Here is a 6,504-nt window from a genome sequence, read left to right on the forward strand (position 1 = left end):
CTGAAGCTCAGGAAACATTGAAGAAGGGGTGGAAGGAACTCTAAGAACCAGAGGAAGGCAAGGAATGGGGTGGGGCACTGAGCGCTGAGCATAAAATAGCTGGTGAATCTTGAACTTAACGCTGTGATCACCTATACAGGATTGGGGCGGTCACACCCTTCATAGAAGGAGTAGAGGCTTATGGGACTCTCTCTCCCTGAGGATTTATACAAAACTGACGGTTGCTGGCATGCAGGGAGACATCGTCTTCAGTGGTATAGCCACTCATAAAGGGTTCATGCTTCTGTAAACACCCTAATGAAATCCATAGGGGCACACACACACACACACACACACACACACACACACGAAGTAGAAGGGTGACTTACTGGAGAGAGAAAAAGGATTTTTATGAATGGGAAGGAGGACAAGAAAGAGGACTAGGGAATGAAAGTATCAAACCGTATTATTAAAAATGAAAATCTGATCACGAGATCCTTTCAGTTCATAAAGCGTGATGACTGGGTGTTCATGCCATTGCGTGCATGACATGTGCCACCCACTAAACCTTGTTACGACATGGGCACATTACCCATCTGACATGAAAGAAAAAAAAAATGTGATCATGAAACCCTTTGTTACATACAGTTAATACATACTAACAAAAAAAAATTTCAAAACGCACCACAAAGAGGTAGAAACCAAAATAGCACAGTGCTGGCATAGAAAGTCAGATAGGCAGGAGAGAGAAGCCAGAAATAAACCACGTAGTTGTAGGCCAACTAGTTTTCCACAACAATATTTGAGAAAGTCTCCGTAATGAATGGTGCTGAAGAAAAAATCCAGGCCTCTCTTCATCAAGGTTAAAAGTCAACTTAAAATAGATTTTAAAAACTTAAATAAATTCCATCTAAGCCATGAAACTATAGAAGGAAACAGAAGTGCTCCGGGCCACTGGCCTGGAAAAAATGTAGTGAAATCCCCAAGACACAGGCAACGGATGCAAAAATTAAACAATGGGATTACATAAGACCAAGATGCCCCTTACAGTCGGAAAGACAGCCAGAGTGAAAAAAACGACTGGAGAATAGGAGCAAATGTTTGCAAACGTTTGACAAGGAGCTAAATTCAAAAATACACGAGGGACTCGACATCAGAAGCTGAAAATATTAAAAATCCAAAATCATCTGATCTTAAAAATGACTGTACGTGAAAATTTGACATTTTTAAAAGGAGTACAAAGAACAACCAACAGACATTTTTTTTTTAATCCTCAATATCACTAATCAGCAGAGAATGAAAACTGACCCACAAAGGGAAGTCAACAAACCCTGGTCACAGTGGTCACTTAGCAGCTATGCTACCCATGTCCCCTCATGAAGAAGTCTGTTGGAGTTTCTCATTCTTTGTGTTGCTGCGAGATTACAACTCCCTCGTGGTTGTACTGTATCCGTACAGGGCAATCTTAGCTTCTCTCGCAGAGAGGCTGTATCCATGTGTCCTCTGACTTGGAAGCTGAGTTTTTATGTCTATATTTGTTTACCCACTGTGGGGAGCAAAGAGCAAAGACCAACGAGTTTCTTCATCTCTAACTTTAGTGCCACGGTGCAAAGCTAGCTGCGAAACACCCGCTAAGTTTAATAGAAGTGTCAGACCGATTCAACTATCACATCCTCTGTGGTAATTAGGACAAACCAGTGGCCTTTTGCACAGTAGGCATACACCCTACCATTTCGCATAGGTGTGAAAGCTCAAGGTTGACATAAAGAGTCTCCTCATTCTCTACATCAACAGAAAGCAAGGTGCCCAGGGTCTGTTGTGTATGCTCTCTCTCCCAGTGACAGCTGCCAAGTCTTTAAGGAGACTTGTAATAGCAGTTTTATGATAACCAGTCTCCAAGTCAGTGAGGATAACACTTCTAATGAGCTCTAGTCCATTGGTGAGAGCTATGTAAATTGACACTTAAATGTGGAAAGTTCTGAGAAATCTGGGACTATACCTGATACTGTGTTGACACTCCAGCAACAGCTTCATATACAAAGATTCTGCTAGAGTAAATGTTTATTTTTCGTTCTCTCATGTGTATGTGTGGGCATGAAAGCTCAAGGTTGACATAAAGAGTCTCCTCATTCATTGAGGCAAGGTCTCTCAATCGAACCCAGAGCTCACTGATTGAGCTAGCCTCGCCCCCAGTATTCCTTGTCTCTGCCTTCCAAGCACTGGGATTATAGGCAGGCCACTACACCCATCTGGCATTTATGTGGGTCCTGGGGATTGAACTCTGTCCTTGGGAAGTACTCTTGTACTTGGGAAGCAAGGACTTTAACCATTCAGTCATCGATCCAGCCCTGGCGTGGCCTTTAATAATAATAAACGAAATTGAGAGAAATGTCACTTACTTTAACCCTGACAATTTCAGGTGGAAAGCAAGATCTGCCTGCTTTTTCCTCACTGTGAGAAATGGCTGAGCATCGTCCCAGACACCGCTGCTTTTATTTTGAATTGATAAACTCCAAAGATATTGAGGTGAATTAAGGGATTTTCCTTCTTATCAATGTCTTAGAATCCAGCTAATAGCAGATGAAAGAGTCCAATGCACAGGATTGATTTTTTTTTCCCTAGGCATTTACAAGAAAGCAGCCACTCAATGTCCAGGAAGAATAGCATCTCATTTCTCTCCCTTTGTCTGCGCTGGCTGGTAACCTACAAGAATCCGAGAGCAGCCGGAACTGAAAGGTCAAGCTGGAAGGTGTACTCATCTCCAAAGAGGTCACATAAATCCTTGAATTACCTGAGATGACAAAAGCCCACTGAAAACACCAGGGAAGTCATGTGATGCCGCTGACTCTGCTGGCTGCTCCTGCTACTCTTACAAGACCGCCCTGGTACTGGAAAAAAAAAAAAAAAAGAGAGTACATTGAGTACATTGCCTGCCTTCGGATCCCTTTCCCCTAACTGGACCACCTTTTCTAGGTTCAATAGGAAAGAATGCGGCCTGGTTCTAGGGCAAGTTGATTTACCAACCCGGGTTGAGCCCCATGGAGAAAGGGAGGTGGGAGGAGAGAAGAGGTAGGAGGGAGAGACTGGGAGGAGAGCAGGGAGGAGAATCTGGGATCCGGAAATAAAATTTTAAAATTAACTAATTGATTAATTAATTAATTAAAAGCAAAGGCCTGATGGCCTCTAGGATCATTTACCTTGGTTGTTTTCCACCTGTGTAATCTTGGAGAACTTTTTTTAGAATTTCCTTATGTATAGGATTACTAAGGCAGATTTAAATTTAAATTTAAATTTTGCAAATGCCAGTTCAACCTTTGCTTCTTCGGAGGGACGACAGCCATGCCAGCCACCCCATGAGGGAGCTCAGAGCAGCAGACTCCACTTTGTAGACGCCTGCTCTATTGGGCAGAGCCGGCCAATGCCACAGGCAGATGAAAAGCTGGTACTTCATTGTACGTAACCCACCCACGCTCCTCTTCCTTGTCATCTCCTTCATGTTTTTCCTCTCTCTTGTTCTCTTTTCTTTCCTCCTTCTAAGTCCCAACCCATGACATAAAGGCTGTGTAAAGCAGGCAACGTTAGGAGTGAAAAACGGGGGCAGGGTGTGTGTGTGTGTGAAAGGATGAACGGACTGGGATCTTCGACCCTCCGTTGTGTCTTGTTTCCCCACTCACTTAGACACCCTCCTCCTCACCCTGTATCTCAAGGTAGATAGAATGTATCCAATCCATTTATCTCCAGGCCAGACCTGGCGGCTCTGAACGCTAGGCCTAAATACCCAACAGCCATTTAAAGTCTCCACATCTGTGTGCATAAGCCCTTCAGCCTCCTCACTCCCAGCCTGACTCACCACTCCCCACCCACCCTCTTGCCTACCACCTGCTGGTGCCTCGGAAAAGCCCATTTTAAGTAATGGCACCATTATCTGCCCAGATTCCACGGGCAAACGAGAGGAGACAACTCAGCACTTCCTGTCCGTCAGCTCCCGCCCACCTCTGGCATCCGGCTCTCACCTGCCCACCTCCTCGGTCCTGAGCCTGCCTCCTCTGGCTTCTGCTGGTATCTCTTTCTCTCTCTCTCTCTCTTTCTCTCTCTCTCTCTCTCTCTCTCTCTCTCTCTCTCTCTCTCTCTCTCTCTCTCTCTCTCTCTCGACTTGTAACTCCTTTTATTGTTTTTTTTTAATGCGTTCCAAAATTTTTCTTTCACATGATCTTCCAAATCGTTAATTTTGTTTTCAATTTGGCAAACTCCTCTTTGACTTTTAAAGTTAAAAATCACCGCTTCTGTTGCTTTTAGTCTTTTTGTTCCAAGTCTTTGGTATACATGTAATTGGTTTTTTTGTTTTTTGTTTTTTGTTTTTTTTTTTTTTTTGGTTCTTTGTTTCTGAGCTGGGGACCGAACCCAGTGCCTTGCGCTTCCTAGGCAAGCGCTCTCCCCCCGAGCTAAATCCCCAACCCCATGTAATTGTTTTTGTCTTGGGGGAATTTGTTTTGTTTTGTTTTGTTTGTTTTTAATAAGATCCAAGTTCATCTCCTCCATTAGCTGTCATGAAAGCAGTTTCTTCTCATGGAGTTTTTGCCACCCTCTGATGTTATCACTGAAAACACCTCAGTGCCCTGAATTTTTTCTTTGTGAGTTCTTGACTCTGTATTGTCCTGGATCCCAAGTCCAGCTATAAAAATGGCAATAACTTCAGGAGCCCTGGAAAGGGATGCATCCAAGATGCCAGTTAGGTGGCAGGCCACACACACACACACACACACACCAGAGGGGGAGAGGACCTCTGCAAGAAGTCTGCTGCTCACCCTCTACTCAGCAAGGGAGCCAGTTCTCAGAAGTGAGGTGGCCCAGTTCACACCACATGCCAACCTACGGTGTAGCAGAGGCTAGCAGGTCTCCTGGGGCCACCAGCGCTGACGCTGGGCTTTGAAGCCCCTGTAGTGAGGGATGGTGTGACAAAGTCTTCCTTTCCTAGAAAGAGGGACAATGACTCTAGAACAGGAATGCCTGGATTGTGATCCCACCTCCTCCACTAACCAGCCGGGTGTCTTAACCAACTCACGGCATCGCTCCGGACATCTGTTTCCTCACTGAAAAAAACAATGTGATAAAATATGCTGTGTCTCCTTCACAGGATTCTATGAGATTTTAGTAAAAAAAAAAAAAATGTTTTCAATGTATGTTTTGAAAACTAAAAAAAAAAAGTATAAAAATCAAACTGCCCTACTAAGCTATAAACATAAACGTCAGAGAGAAATGACTCGGGGGTTTAGAGAACTGGCTGTTCTTGCAGAAGACCCAAGTTTGGCTCCCAGCACCCACTTGGCAATTCACAAATACCAGTAACTCCAGTTCTAGGGGCTCTGATGCCCTCTTCTGTCCCTCACGGGCCCTCCAAGCACATGGTGCTCTAATGCACATTCAAGCAAACACTCATGCACATAGAATAAATACACCTTTAAACATAAGCATCCCTTTGTCGGGGAAGACTATGGTTTCTACCAAGAAAGCCCCATACTGAACTGAGGCAATGCGTCCCCAAGAAACCCCAGAGTCATGTGCACTCTGAAGGAAGGAAGAAGGAAAATAAAACAGAAAATTATTAAGGTTCGCTGCTATAGGATGTTCTCATGAATTTACTGCTCTGACAGGGGAATTCCAAGGGGGTAGGAAATGGGGCAGGTTATGGTTTTTAGGAGAATAAAGGAAGATATCCAAGGGGATTACCCAGAGAGGATCCGGAAACTCAATGGAGATCAGATGCCCTGACCGCTGGAGGGTAGTCAGAAGGCCTTCAACTGTGCCAATCCTCCTCTTGATTTTATATTGGTAGGACTTCGTTGCTTCACACAATCACGTTCCTCTTCACGAAGCAAGCATTCCATGGATGAGAGCGAGAAATGAGAAAGCCCCGTTCTCGCTCTTTACTTCTCTTCAACCATGGATGCTGGGTGACATTTTACTCTCACGCTTTATTAATCTAAGACACCATCGATTATGAGACATCGCAATTTTATGTAATACTGAGAAGGAGAAATTATTTCCAGTTTAAATTTTGGCACATCAATGATGAGAATTATTTCCACTTCAGAGATGATAAATGGGGGGGGAGTTGATCTTAGAACCCTGAAAACATAGCGTTGATTGGGCCAATGGATCAAAGCAGCTTCCACTAACTGCACCATCCATCTACAGGGGCTGGGCTGGTACAGTGTAGAATTCTCCAGAACTCAGAGTACGAACAGTCTCTGCCAGAGAGGATTATTGACGGTGATCACCGGGATAATTTTCTCAAGGCCAAGATTCCTCTGAGGAAAAAAAAAATGGGAGAAATAAGTACAGAACATATAAAATGGTTTTTGGAAAGGAAACAAATGCTTTATTCCCAGAGATGAGGAACAAATTTGACCCTGGCTACCTTGTCTCAACACATAGACCAGGGCCCATCTGTAGATCCTTATAAGGACCTAGAGTACAGAAGAAACCCAGACCTCATGGAATACTGTGGTGGGTTGAATATGCTTG

At 44.0% G+C, this 6,504-nt stretch overlaps 1 non-coding gene across 1 annotated transcript; it reads left to right on the forward strand.

Annotated features, from left to right (window-relative positions):
- Positions 1–473: 473 nt before the first annotated feature.
- LOC116911856 lies at positions 474–581 on the forward strand. The gene has a single exon (XR_004389378.1). It is a non-coding gene; the product is annotated as a small nucleolar RNA U13 (small nucleolar RNA).
- The last annotated feature ends 5,923 nt before the right edge of the window (positions 582–6,504 follow it).

Source organism: Rattus rattus, chromosome 10 (genome assembly GCF_011064425.1).
Source record: "Rattus rattus isolate New Zealand chromosome 10, Rrattus_CSIRO_v1, whole genome shotgun sequence".
NCBI lineage: Eukaryota > Metazoa > Chordata > Mammalia > Rodentia > Muridae > Rattus > Rattus rattus.